Here is a 15,711-nt window from a genome sequence, read left to right on the forward strand (position 1 = left end):
TATTCCTCTACGTCTACGCTGTAGAAGTTCCGCCATTCGTGGAAGATCAGCGTTAAATCCGCGAATAGCGTTCGACCGTGAAGGCCTATGCAGATCTCTGGGGTGTGTACCAATCGTGAATGTAACCTTTTGACGGCCCTCTTTCACGTTGCAATTGCAATGTGTGCGCGTCAGAAATACAGAGTATCTCTTAGATGTATTGAGTAACTTTTGATCTACAATTTCTTTTAACAATTCAATTTCCAATTAAACTTTTCTCAACAAAAACGTTGAGAAATAAATCTTTTAAGTTATAATTCTATAAATTAATTTATCAATGTGTATATGCTTAATTATTATCATTTTTAAGTTATAAAATTTCAAATAAAAGATTTTTTATAGGAAACTAAACTTTAGCGATGGAAAATAATAAATTTTTTTTTAATTTCATTTCATGTAAACTTCGTACTTTGATGAAATTATAATATATATATTCTTGAATATTAATTAAATATATTTGACAGAATTTGTAACAAAAATTTTACTCAACATTATGGGAAAAATTGATTTCAACTCAATCGAAGAATTACGCAGTTCGCTAAGCCTGCGACACTCGGTACGCATAGTTGATAAAGCGGACAGTAGTATAAGGATGGTGAGGCCGGTAGGTATGTAAGTAGAAACAGAAGGTGGTGTTCAGACACAATGGAACGAGCAACCGAGTTCTCGTTGCGTCACCGCACGGCATAGTTTTTTTTCTGCTTGTCAATCGCGATGAGTGACAGATGGCGGATAAACGAAATAGGAAACTTGACGCGAACAATGTAATATAAATAAAAAAAGAACAAATTTCAAAGAGTTTACTTATAAACTGAAGATATTTTAGTAAAAAGAAGAAAATGTTATTTAAACTAAATCTCAAATTAAATTTTGAATTAAAATTAAGTATTACTATCAGAAGTATGTTGTAGCTAAAAAAAAATAGAAATATAAACTAAAATAATATCTCAAAAAATTGTAATTTACTATTAAATATAGTACAGTGAACTTTGGAGAAATATAAGGCCAAAAGACATTATGATGCAATAATTTTCTCAAACATTCTGTATAGTTCAGCTATTGTTATAAGAAGTAATTTTTCAGTAATTTTCAAATAGTTTGCGCTCACTTATTTTTGTATCTAGTCAGTTATTAATATCTTTACGATTTCCATTATTCTTACACGTTCTGCTTGTCTTTCCAGTCGTGGGAAGGGTATAATTTTGTGCTGGAAGTTAGCCGATAATGAACAAGACGTGTATTGCGATTGCGAGCTCTGACAGTTGAAACACAGCGTAGGCCGCGTGAGTAATTTCGCCCTTTTTGATCCGGATGTAACCGAACGTGACTGTTGTTGTTACGTACAGAGGCATTTCGTCACTAAATCTAAGAGTCCCGCCGAGGCTCTTGTAGAAAAATCGTAAATGAAAGCGGGGAATGGGATTTCCGATCGAGAACGCGCGCTCTCCCGTGCAATTGCGAACGCGCCCATAGAAAGGTCACTGTTAAACAATGATAATCATACTTTCGACGTTTGCCTCGTAAATGATAAGATAAAGTCTGCGTTAATGGTTAATTGAAATAAAAAATTTTAACATAAAAAAAATCCTCGTTTATGAAAATTTTGGTCTATTAAATAATCATCATTTATATGTATTAAATAATTAATATAAATGTTAAAGTATGTAAGCAAAGACACATTAAGAACACGTTTATGTACAATTTTTTTCGTATGTGTAGTCGCTTAATTTTTAAACACTACCGTTCTTTTAAATCGTATTTTAGACGATTCTATTATTCTCAACACGAAATAAATACGAGACATAAATTTATTTATAATTTTATGCGTAGCACATCGTTATATTATATAAAATTCTTCAAATATCTTCTATATTAGGTACATGACATATAAAATTATAAATAAAATTCTCGCGCAAACTCTCTCTTTCTATCAAGACATAACTTATATATATATATATATATATATATATATAAAATAATTAATTCAAAATACTAAAGTATATACTAAAATATTTATAATTAATATTTGAAAAAGTAATTATTATACCTAATAAAATTTTCCTAATTATCTTTTTAAGATATTAAAATAATTTAAAATAAATAGCGTGAAGATAAACAAGTAATTGACTTTAAAGTAAAATATAATTTATGTATTTACTTTATAGTTTGTCGTTGTTCAAAACCTTCCTGGTTTTCTTTTATTCATTCTCCTCATTTTATACACATAATATTCACATGACATTTGTAAAAATAGAGTTAATTAGGAATCACAAAATACGATAATTGCGCTGTATTTACATGGTATTCCTGACTTTAAAAACGTCCGCGCGACGCACATTTTAAAATAATGCAACGAGAGAGCAATGCAAAACATGTCGAAATCACGAAAATAAGATCACTCACTTGGACTATACTACCTCTGTCATTAACGTTTTACATTATTTAGTTACTACGTTATCATATTTTCAGCATACGCTCGCATCTCATTAGATTATTTTATCATTATGCGTTATAATCATATTGTACCCGATATCTTGTTAGTGAACCGGCTTCATATTCCGATACTGTGCGATAATATGTAAATGAATTAAACTAATGACTAATTAGAAAACGTGTTAAAAATATTATATTATTATTATTAGTATTATTGTAATTCAATATTACAAGTATAACATATATTACATGTCCAATGCAAAAGTCCCGCAAAATATACGTATATTAACAGTATTAATTAAACACTAACGATGTACTATTAATATACGTATATTTAATGAGATTTTTGCGTTGGACATGTAATAAATGTTATACTTGTAATATTTAATTATAATAATACTAATAATAATATATAATAATAAATTTTTCGATACGTCTTTCAATTAATCATGATTCTATCTATTCTTTTCGTTAAATCAAAGTTTTCCTTATTAAATTTAAATTGATGTTTATTTTTAGATTAAAATCACATGAGAATAATATATAAAACACTACAATGAATAAATCAAGTGACGAAAAGTCATAGTGTCAATTAATATAATTATCCATATAATTATCCATATAATTAGTTTGATACTCAAAGAATAAAATATTCGCATAAACTTGTTTTGTAGTATGTTAAGTATTTCATGCGACAATAAATTAAATATTTTATTATGTTCGACCTTTGCGGCTTCGCGTAGAGTCCTATTGTGTACATGTTGTAACCTTGTTATCATTCGCACGCTGAGAGTCGAACGGGAAGGTAGCAGAGCAAGTAGCACCGTGTCGTCGATATACACGATCGTGACGTATATACATATTACGTTATAAATACTTTCTTATATGGCAAGTTAAAAACTTTATTATGTTCGCATACCACGCTATTATATGTATATTGTCCTGACCTTGTCGTCATTCACGCGACGACACTCGAACGGGAAGGTAACAGGACGAGTCGCTCCGTGTGTCGTCGATACGCGATCGTGATAAATACCGAAAAATGGGAAAAGCGATCGTAATTATTAACAATTAGCAATTATCAATCTGCGTGATTAACTGCCACAAATAACGATTCGTAAGAGCATCATAGTAGTAAGTATTTATTGAATATATTTCGCATAATATTCGTGATGAAGTAGCTTTCGCGAATAATGATTCCTAAGAGCATCATGGTAATGATTATTCATTTCAAAGTAAGAAAAAGATCTCGTATAAATTTATTTTACGTTACGTTAAATATTTTGTTGCGACAAGTTAAAAGCTTTACTATGTTCAGTCTTCGCATACCAGGCTACTGTTTACGCGCTGACCTTGTTATCATTCGCCCGACGACACTCGAACGAGAAGGTAACAGGGCGAGTCGCTCCATGTGTCGTCGATACGCAAATGCGACAAATACCGAAAAACGCGAAAAGCGATCGTAATTATTAACAATTAGCAATTATCAGTCCATATGATTAAGTAACTTCCACAAATAACGATTCGTTCGAATTATACATTTTTTCACTATACAACATTTTGCTTTGCCTTTTAATATAAATTATTATTTACTTATTTAAATATGACTAACATTTCACTGCCAGATAGAAAGTATATAAAATAAATAGAAATCACGGAATCAAATAATTCAAATAACAGAAAATTATAACATATGTCGGCTTATTAATAAATTAATAAATTATATTAATTTATTAATAATATATTTTTAAAATTTCTAAAATGTGCGCATACTATCTATTAAAATTAAATATTAGATAATAAAGATAGAGAGCATTCTCGTGCGCGCGTAGCAAATTTCTAGTGCCAATTAGCAGATCTTAGTTTTATGCGATCTTAGTTTCCGCATTCATTTTCCCATTGCAATATAATAAAGTGTGCATTGTATGTAATTATTTCGGGAGTGTCGTGCAAAGTACCGCGCGATTATAATTAACTGTATTTTCGCGAGTGCCATGAAGAAACAGTAAAGCGATGCCATGAACAAGAAAGAAAAAGAAGAGGGAAGATATCTGACGATGACGGTGAAGCAGTCATCAGGTGAGTTAATTTATAAATAACTTTTTATTATTAGCTACTTTTGTGTATGTGAAATTGATTGCTTGTATATTTCCGCAATAACGATTTATTTTGAATTATTGTTATATAATATATAAAATATTCCAAATCTTTTTGTATGATATATTTAAAATATCTATAATAAAAATTATTTGTATCAACTAATATTTTCAAAATATTAATCTATTAAATATTTATGATGTTAACAAATTTATAATAATTATATTATTTATTTAAAAATTAAATTTTTTCATTTATCAATTTTTCCCAAAATTTTATACATATTTTAAGCAAATTTTTTCGGCAGTAATACAATCTATTTCATTAATCTCCGTTTAAATAAAAATTGGTTACGCGTGAGAATTAAATTTTATATATCAATTATTTTACTTATATAAAATTATAATTTATATTTTAATAAAAGTACTTTATAATTTGACAAAGTAATTATAGATTATCTAAAGAACTTTCTTTATGATATAATACAGTATATATAATATTCGCACATGCTATATTGTGTATTTTGAAATGTCAATCTGTAGTCTATATATATCTTTTAAATTCGCGCTAAAGTGGCGTAATTTTCCTCATTTCTCTCTCCGGTAAATTTCAATATCGCCATAAATTTCGGAATCGACGCACGATAGCGCGATATGTGCGCACGAGCTGTGAAGGCTACGAGGGGGCGTGTGGCAATCGAATCTCCGTTATTCTCGCCTCGCCGTGTGGGATAACGAGCGTGATACAACATTACATGAATATACATATAGAAATGAACGTGTACATATATACGTATGTGTGCGTGTGTGGGTGATTCGACACGCGTAAGTCTCGTAGAAACGGATTTAGTTCTTCGTGTTTTGCGTGACATCTCGTGGGGACACCTCGTTGCGAGACGACGTGGAAAAGCAGCGTAGCCACGTAATCAGCTGACACGCGCGCATATACATGTGTATATAATCGCACTTACACAGCCATATACAATGTGTAAATCGCGATGCAACGCCCGCCGATGTAGCGAGCGCGTATATATAAACCGGGCGAGAGAGTTGTTGCGTCTTTCTTTCTCTCGATATTTCGGTCTCCTTCGAACATATACGAATAAACAGACTGACCAGACTGGAAAGGCTGCCTGGCACTCGATATTTTCGTAGCTAGCAACACGAACCTCGTTGGTATCAACGGAAAGTAACGAGCTCGTGGCAAGCAGTTGCTCTCGATGAAATTGTTCCATTGCATAAAAAGCGGCAGCACGCTTTGGCAGCTGCTTTATTTTGCTTTAATGCTAGATTAAAGGTAGTCGAATACGAATTGGCGAACGAGCGGATGCAAATTTTCCGGAACTACCGGATATGCTGATCATACGTATCAGCAGGAGACAAATAATAATGCATAACACAAAATGTTATATTTCTTTTTCAGTTAATTTGAAGAAAAAAATTGTCACTTCAACATTGTCATGGTTGAAGAAACATTCGATAATTGTGTAATATTCTGCATGTATAAATATTATATAAAATGCGATATGACTTTTTTTAATCAACAAGAGGAGAGATAATAATGTAGAAAGTAATAGTTTATCTAACAGAGTTATCCGACTTTCGCGTATGAAAAGCCGATATGTCTCCTTGGACTTTGAATGACAAATATTAGTGGCTACTTTTGATATTAAATACAAAACAATGTACTTGATTTAAGAGTTTCGTAAGAGAGTTGTTAGCCTCGTGCATTCGCTTTCATTTTCTAATGAAGTGTCTTTAATCGCGTTCTGTTCCACGCCGCGTAAATGACACAATTTATTAACTGACATCGGTCACGTCGTCGTTGAAAGGAGCACAAATTATATATTTTAATAATTAATAACACGAAGGACACGTTTGCGTACGCATACGGAGCAGCCGATACCTTCCCTTCCCCGACCTCTCCCGGAAAGGTTACGAGCTCTCTCGTATGTAACGGACACGTGGATTACGCAAGTGACGCGCGCATGTTCGCCGACACCACGAGTCGATAAAGTCCCACGAGTGGATAAAAATTGCTACCGATCAGACCGATCAGACCGTCGCCGATATCGATGGCCAATCGTTAATTTTCGAAAGGCTGCTCCATTTACATCCGACTTCTTTGTCTTTTGTAGCAACCCTTTTTTTCTTTTTTTTTTTTTTTTTTTGATACATTATATTGTACAAATCTATCGTGAATATATGACGGATTTCATTTCTCCTGTAAACTTACGCAAATTTATCTCGCCTGGGATCGTTAAGTGATTACATTCCTTTCGCCATTCTTTTTCCTTTCTTCCTGTTTTTATTGTTAGTACACACACACAAACATAAGTATTGCACAAATATTTTCATTTTTATATTTGAATATATGTGCGTATGATATATCAGAGACTGTTTGTAACGCAAGAATTCATGAAACTAAATGCAATTTCAATCTTTTCTTTTTTTACGCGATTATAGCAAATCTATAACTTCTATATTTATTTCTAGATATCCTTGCGTGACCAAATATAGTAGAGGAAAAGATCTTATTTAATATGTTATAATATTTTATAAACATTTCTCATGTTCAGATCACACGCAAAATTATCTCTAATTGTAAATATTAAAAAAACTTTTTATTTAATTCCACAAAAACTAATAGTCCTATTAATTTTCATACATTGAAATATATCTCTTTCAAATATCTTTTTAAAAAAATTTGAAATTTGAAAAAAATTTTCATGAAATGTTTATATATGTATATATATATTTATATATTATATTTCACGTAACAATTATAATGTTAATAATTTTGTTTAACATCTCAAATTATTATATTAAATTTCGACAAATTTATTAAGTCCAATAAATCGAAATCAAATATTTTCTAAATCAATCTTACTAGCTCAATTTCGAAATTAATAGAGCGTGCCACATGGAAGAAGAGAGATATAAAGGGAAAGTAGACAGGATAAATCTATCGAGATGTGTCAATGTCATTAACAATAAGCATCTGAATTTCATAAAGATATTCATCTCAAAGTATATTCTCATATATTTACTTGTATATGAAAAATAACTTTCACTATGATAACAGAAATTATCTAAATAGAACTTTCGTTTTCTATCACAAATACAAATCAATCTTATTCTTCTTATGCAATTATTTTCTTTTCTTTCACATAAATAAAAAATTTTCTTATAATCATGTTAGAAATCTTTCAACAGTCAATTTAAGTACAATTAAGAGTAGTATCATTATACAGTTCTGAGATCCGGCATTATTCTTTCGAGAAAATGTATACGCACGATTATATTTTTTACACATAAAATGTGTGATTAAAATATTCGCACATTATAAATTTACAATGTGCACATTAAAGCGTATTATTTGCTTTTTTCTCTTCATAAGCATCTTTTTAAATGGTACATGAAAAGGAGGCGGCAAATTAATCCTCTTATACTTGGTTCCTACAATAAATCTGACTTAACATCATCTGTAACCATTACAAATTTTTATAAATACATCGTTATTTTTCGTAAAATTAACATAACGATGTTTATAAAATGTAATCTGCTTATAATTGCAATCGTTTACAGATGAACTTGAGCAATGTAATAATGCTCTCGATTAAATACCGATTAAATACACGTCAAATACCAACAAGTGCAATAACACCGGATGTTTTACGATTTACAGTATAAGATTACACTTTTTCTTTTCATTGCCTTTTGCTATCAATAAGCAGAGATTCTTGTCGGTCCTGCTTTTCCTTATTGTCTTGCTCCATTTAATCCAGCTACGTGCCTAAATATGCGTCATTGCACTGCACGCATTTTAAAGCACTCGAGAGGGAAAGTATAACGTAAGGCTCGTTTCTTATTTTGATTTCGAAAGCCCGCCGCGAAGATTACTCAACCCGTCTGATAGTCCCCGTCGGATTTTTCTTCACATCGTAAACGATCCACGCGTCCCTTCTCGAACAAAAATATAATTTTATCAATCTAAAAATGATGATTATTAACTTTGTTTAATTTCTTTAGAATATATTGGTCGCATAATTAACTGAATAAGTTCATCAGAATTTTTTTGTAAAAAAGTTTTTTAAATATATGCCATCACATATCGTACGCGTTCGTATTTTCTAATTGACGAAATTTCTTTTTAAGTGATAGACACATTTTTTTATTAAACATAATCAATTAAATATTATTAAAAATTTATATTGTCTAAGACTATATATAATAAAAATATAAATACAAAGAAAATATATATGCATTATTAACAATACTATTACAAATATTATTTCATATATTATTTCAAATATTTTAAATATTATATAAAGAATTAGAAAAGCGATAAAACAAATATGCATTTAAAAATAATCATTATTTAATTTTAATCATTTATCTTTAATCAATCTTTATTTAAATACGAAATAAAATATTTTATTTATATGTTAATTAAAATTTTATGTAATATCTTTAATTGTTTTGATACATTAAAATATATATTTATCAAGTAAATTTTTTTCTTATTAAAAATTTAAGTGATTAATTGAAATAATTATTTGAAGATGTTGTAATTTTATAAAATATGAATGGATCTAGAAGATGTAAACCGTACAAGAAAGATATAAAATAAATATTGTGAGAATAGAATTACAATATTTTATTATCAATATAAAATGAGATAAATAATTATTTCAATTAATCATTTAAATTTTTAATGAGAAAAAACTTATTTGATAATTATATATTTTTAATGTGTCAAAACAATTAAAGATATTAAATAAAATTTTAATTAACATATAAACAAAATATTTTATTTCGTATTAAATAGTTATAATTTAGCAAAGAAAACAACTTACATAAATATTTCTATTTTAAATACTATTTCGTTCACTTCTGCTTGTAAGACTCGAGCATATCTTGGGAAGAGAAGGTTGGGCGTATTTAAAAAAGAAAGTTATGATTGCCGAATATCGTGATAGGATCCAGAATTATGTAACGAGTCTCATTGCGAAATATTTACTGGACAATGCTTATCATGTTATTTCACGTTACTTCATTGAATGTCGTGCGTTAAAACTCGTTCTTCAAACTTGTATTTCTTTATTTGACTGGAGAAGTCGAGATTAATCATGTTAACTATATGCAAAACGTGAAAATAAATTGTGTAATATGCGAATAACTAACAGAAAAGCTCATCAATCTTATATCGTGTATACGATTCATCGAGTTCTAAGTCCGGAAGTTTCATGAGAGAATTATCACTTATCTATGTAAAATTTCTATTTCGCCTACATATTTTCGTAAAAGAGGAACTCATTTCGCCACGTGAAGCATAATCGAGCAGCTCGCGTTATACACTTTACAAACTTTCTCTGCATCATAAAATAATGCGCTATATTTTGCAATATGGATGCAATTTTGATCATATTTAAGTTTAGACCGTAATTTTGTAGCTGTCAGTGATACTCGTATGACTATTTTCTGATGTATCTATTTGCGCACGAATGATATTGAAGACTGAAATCTAGTTAGAAAGATGCAATTGCTCATCGTATACGCAAAACGATGTAAAAGTAACGCTCCGAGGAGAATTGCTTTCGTTTTATTTTGAAACGAAAAACGTAATAATAAGAGTAGATTTAAAATTGTAATTTCTCCTTGTTATGACGTATGCCTTTTCTAAACTGGCCGATTCTATGGTGTATTGCACAAAGATTCTTTTTAATACCGGATGTCTTGACAAAAGAAATGCTCCAATTACATAACGATACCGTTACGATCTGACAGACAGATCACGATCGCGATCTTAAAGCTCTATCACTTGAGACTTTGTCGTTTCCAAATCGGTCACGCGACCTTCGTACCGTTTATGGGATGAATTCTCGGACTCGCGCGAGCGATCAGCTGAAAATCGTGACCGGATTTCTTCAACGACCCGTCTGCTTTCAATCGCGTTACGTGTCGGCACTTTCAAACACGTATAAATCCAATCGAGCTATCGAAAGTATATTATTATAACGATACTGCTAAACGTCATCAGGCATTGCGATTTCGTTAGCCCGTGAGATCGACCGGGTTCCGAAATCCGATACGAAATCCCGTGCGTGAGACAAAACGAGACGCTTCATTAATCCGCTTCCCTTCATTCTCTCCGTCATTTCGCATAAGATAATGATCTCAATTATATATGCTATAGCACAAACTCCGCAATTTTAAACAATGGACCATGTGAAGGAAATGAATCGAATGTTTTTGCTCTTACTGAAAGACTTTGAAAAATATGTGTAATGATATTAAGGAGAGAAGAATTTTTAAGAATTATAAAAGAAAAACCTATCTTTTTTAATTTTTTCAAATACCGAGTTAAAAGTGCAATTATGCTGTATATTTTAACTTGAAAAATATTTAGAGTCATCATAATTTTAATCTTAACTTTGGAAAAAGTAAAAATAAAAATGTTAACTTGATAAAACTTTTATTCTTCAAAATGATTTGTCTTAATGGTTTGATGTTTTTAAATGCGAAATAATTTATAAAATTAAAATAAATATAATTCTTTAACGCAAATACATTTCTTAAGTTCAGAAATTTAATTATATCTTGGCTGTAAACATAAAATTATATGTTTATGAAGTAAAGAACGAGCGATGTATTTTATGGGATACGTTAACTATCATTTTCGAGATTGCTATTCGTATTTTTTCATATATATATCCGTGTATTTCTTCCCGAAAGACTTTAACATACATAAAGTACAGCTTCCCACGGCGTCGGTACACGATCTACAAGGGTTAAGAATCGATAAGACATCGCCGCAACACGCTCAGTTGCTGTTCGCTTGTGTTAACACTTCGCAAAGAGATACGATCGAGCGTACGCGCTATATTCTCGCCAACGTTGATTTAACATCCCTCCAGGATAAAGTCGGGTCATCCCAGAGGCCGAAGACTCGCGAAATTCCCTTCGCATCCGGTTGGCTCCCTCCGTATCGTGTTCTCTATAATGGAGAACATGAGGGTGAAGGTGTAAATTTTTCTTACAACTCGTCTGACAAATTTATAGATGAGAAGATATAAAAATATACAAGACAAGATACGAAAAATTCGCATACCAAGATAGAGTTTTGATTTTTTTCAGATAAATATAAAATTTTAGATATATACTGCCATTCTCATACAATATTTATGCGATTTATATCACTGAAAAGTTTTAAAAATATAGGTATAATATTCATAATAATTTAATTATTTTATAAATAAAGAAGATAATATAAATATTTTTTACACGTATTATAATGTCTAAGTATTTTGTATCTGTTATTTTCTCATCTATAATTTAATTCCCTTTATTAAAAATAATTAAAAATATACAATAAAATATTTTTCTATTAAAACTAGATGATGAAATATATTTGCTCTTAACGGAATCTCTTTTTATGAATAAAAGCCACTTTATCACATGTGCTACGATTCAATTTATACTCTGAGCAAAAACAACACTACCTGTAGATTAGTTCGTTCTCGAGTTCTACTGAAATAACTTAAGCTATCCTAGTTAAACATGATTATTATGGTTCTTGTCTAAGCTACTCTATGTAATAAGCTACAAACGGTTCGGTGAACTCTCGACAGCTATCATCTTTATAAACTTCAGAACACGCGAGAATTTATGTAACTCGTGTTTATCTTCTCGAGATAGATGTGCGCGGGTTGGATGATTGCGATATTAATTTATAAAGAAAGGAATATCGTGACTAGAAAAGAACAAGTAGCAATAAACCAGACATAAATTTCACTGCGTGTTATTTACGTCATTGAAATTTTTATTCTTATTAATTTTTTTATAAAGTATTCAAGAAAATAAATGTTTATTTTTTTAAAGAAAACAAAAAAAAATACATTAAGTATGTACAGCAGTTTTTTAATTTTCAGTCTTTTGATAGATAAACAGTACAAATTAAATTCTTTCCAAAGTATAATAAACTTTTTAGATTATAACTGAGAGAACATCATTATATCTTTTTATTGTCTATTTATACTCTCAAGATTTAAAATTCAGCAAAATCCTCATTATTGATGTCGTTGAATTTAGAACGAGGTTTAGGAAATCTTTTAGAAATTATGGCACTAAGGTGTTCGCGCGTAAGGCAAACAGGCGCCTAATGAAACGAATTTATAGCTTGGCATATACACTAACACGCCATCAAGTATATTACTTTCTCTACGCCCCATATGCGTCGATAATTCGACGTTCGGATCTCTCTCTTTCTCTTTTTTATAATTTTCGTTCTAATTTTATTAGGTTGTAAATGTTATATCACATTGACCACGTCAGGAAACGTGGAATCCTCGGTACTGCTTTCGCTTTAAAACGCACGCAACGGATTTGCATAGAGCATTGCACATCTACCGTAGCCTTAAAATTATTCATGTTTTATGACGACATAGCACAATATTTTTCTAAATATACGTAAACATATTTTTTTCATTTTTTAATTTGCAAATAATGTGAAGACATTAAATTAAGATATACAAATATATTTATATATTATTTCATTATGCTATCTTTCTCATATAATGTAAATGAACTTTTATAAAAACTACGTAAGCAAGTAAAGAAAATATAATTATAATTTTAAATTTGATTTTTTCAAAACAAAATTTTTTGCTTTTATGCTTTTCCTCAATCATCATCTGAATAGCAGATTAGACATGCAAGGTGGATCTAGCAAAATTGATTAGGAAACATTAAAAAGAAAAGAAAAAAAAACACATTATATGTCAAAAATATTAAAAAAAAGTTTTAGGTTTAAAACGAATAAAATATTAGAATTTATTATCTTTTCAAAGCAAATTAATCAATTTTTTAACATGAAAATATTATTTTTCCATGCTCTCTAATCGCTGTAATTTAATAAAAACCGACTTTATAATAACTAATGAATAAAAAATTTTCTTAATTAATTAAAAAAATTTGCTTTTAAATTCAAATATAAAATCACGAAATAATATTATATAAACGGCAGAAAGCACCCAAAATAAAATACAGTACCGCATCAAACAAAACGGAGAAAAAGGAATGAAATCGATAGACGAAGCAAGAGAAAGGAAAAGTGCATCCACCTACATGAAATCGATAAGTTTATCCCTGCGACTTACCACGAGCCTTCTTAACCATTCTAGATATTCCATGAAAATCTCCTTTCATTCGAGTAACGGGGCCGCCCGGATAAGAATTGAAGTTGTATCACGAGCGTAACATTGAAGAAAAACGAGCTCGCCGCTAGTTACGCGCAGAGTACATGCTTTTTTAACACGGTGTATATACTATTACGGGCAGGGACTTTCCGTGGGAGTGTAAGCGATCGGTCCCACGGAACGATCAAGGTTTTACATTACCAATCGTGAACAGCGCGAGAAAGGAGCGCTCGCAATCCCGCGGGGCGCAGTCTCGGTCTCATAATGTTTTTCCTTTTTTTCTTTTTTTTTCTTTCGTCACAAAACTATCGCGATAAGATCGTGATCTTGGGTCCACGAACATAAGAAAATAACGGCCTGTCGATTTGCCGGAACGTGTGAATCGTGAACGTGCGAGAGCCACGCTGACTTGCGCGATTAAAGTCGCAGCCACCGATCGATAAATTTTCCAGTTTGATCTTTCTCTTCCTCTCTCTTTCTCGCTCTTTTCCTTATATTTATTATTTATTGCCGAGTGAATCATGATAATTGCGAGCAAAAGTGTAGGCGCGCGCGCGCGCGATAAAATATTATCCATAATCCAGCCCAGTAAATAATATAAAATCACTAAAGAATAATAATAATGTTTATTTAATGGGTATCAAATTATCGGAAAATTGACGGTGTCGCTATTATAAAAGTAGCAAGAACGCAATAATTTATTTCGAATGCAATAAGAACGTTACAAGAACGTAGGTGGTTACGAATATCACTGTAATGATCTCGCAGTGACGAAACTAGACGTCGCAATTGACCATCGAGCGAAGGTTACAACTGCTGTAGGAAACGAAAACGAAAGAAGCTAAAAAAGAAATGATCGATGTTATCGCGGTTCGGTCATTACACTATCAACACGCGAGTGGGATAATTGCTTTTTGCACAACCCCCATCACTGGAATAAAATAAAAGATAATCGACGAAAAGGAGAGCACGAGTACGGATAACCGGATAAGATCTAATCGACGCTGCGAATTGACTGTTCTGTTACACAATAGTGGAATTGTCAGCGGGTGCGCCCGTAGGCATCCGGAAGTGGGGTCGGTCGCCCAGTTTCGTTTTGTCGGCGAAGGTCATCCGGGTTTGATCTCTCCGACTATCGTAGCCGATAATCGAAAATTAATAGCTTGTTAAAGAGAGCGGTTAAAAAGATCGTGTTATTATCGAGAGACAGTGCAACCTTGAAAGCGCTGAGAACTAGTTACGTGTTTCGAAAGAAAATTTCTTCATTTGACACGAATAAACTGTGTTGTATTAAATTATTAATACTCAATTGTATTAAAATTCGCAGATGTTTCTTAATAGATAAGATAATTGATCTCTTTTTACGCTCTTTTCGTTTTATATGTAGAATATGAAAAGGAAGAAGGCTGTACGGAATGTCAACCTTGATGAAACGTAAAAATAACGCGAAAATGAAGAGTCGACGCATAGATCTCACGCTTTAAAAAAAGAGACTATGTCCTAGGCGCCACATTTCAGATATCGCGGAATATTTACACACCGGGTTTCTTCGACAGTCGAGTATTCCGTGCGTTACAAAGTCATCGACAGTTCGTAGGAATGCAATAAGAGCATCGCAGAGGCGCCAGAACGCTCGTATCAGACACATTTTTTTTCCCTCGCACAACTTATCCGACACGACATTTCCGATATTTACAACCGCAGCGAGGTAAAATTCCACAATCGCGAGAAAATCTGCATTCTTGTAAGGGGGGGATAAGAAGCCGGACCGGTATTTCGGACTTTTTTCGGTGTGTCGTTTCACTCTTTGGTTTGTTTTTCGCGTTGCAGCCGCGTTAATAGAACGACAAAATCAAAGAGCGCCCTTCTGTATGTAAGAAAATAATAAGAGTAACCTTATCTATATGAGAGAATCGATACGTGAAGAGAATGAAACGTACTCA

At 31.5% G+C, this 15,711-nt stretch overlaps 2 protein-coding genes across 5 annotated transcripts in view; one reads left to right on the forward strand and one right to left on the reverse strand.

Moving 5' to 3' along the window:
• Cda5 (Chitin deacetylase-like 5) overlaps positions 1–15,711 on the reverse strand; it is a 58,137-nt gene that overhangs the window by 29,626 nt on the left and 12,800 nt on the right. The window lies entirely within an intron of this gene.
• Positions 3,287–15,711, forward strand: part of Toc (toucan) — a 54,151-nt gene continuing 41,726 nt past the window's right edge. Inside the window, exons 1-2 of one of the 2 annotated variants that reach the window (XM_072909284.1) lie at positions 3,287–3,606; positions 4,269–4,551. The gene's annotated coding sequence lies outside the window, so the exon portion shown is untranslated. The remainder of the gene's footprint in view (positions 3,607–4,268; positions 4,552–15,711) is intronic. The other variant, XM_072909286.1, reaches the window with a different exon arrangement.

The sequence above is a fragment of the Anoplolepis gracilipes genome, chromosome 17, assembly GCF_047496725.1.
Source record: "Anoplolepis gracilipes chromosome 17, ASM4749672v1, whole genome shotgun sequence".
Lineage (NCBI taxonomy): Eukaryota > Metazoa > Arthropoda > Insecta > Hymenoptera > Formicidae > Anoplolepis > Anoplolepis gracilipes.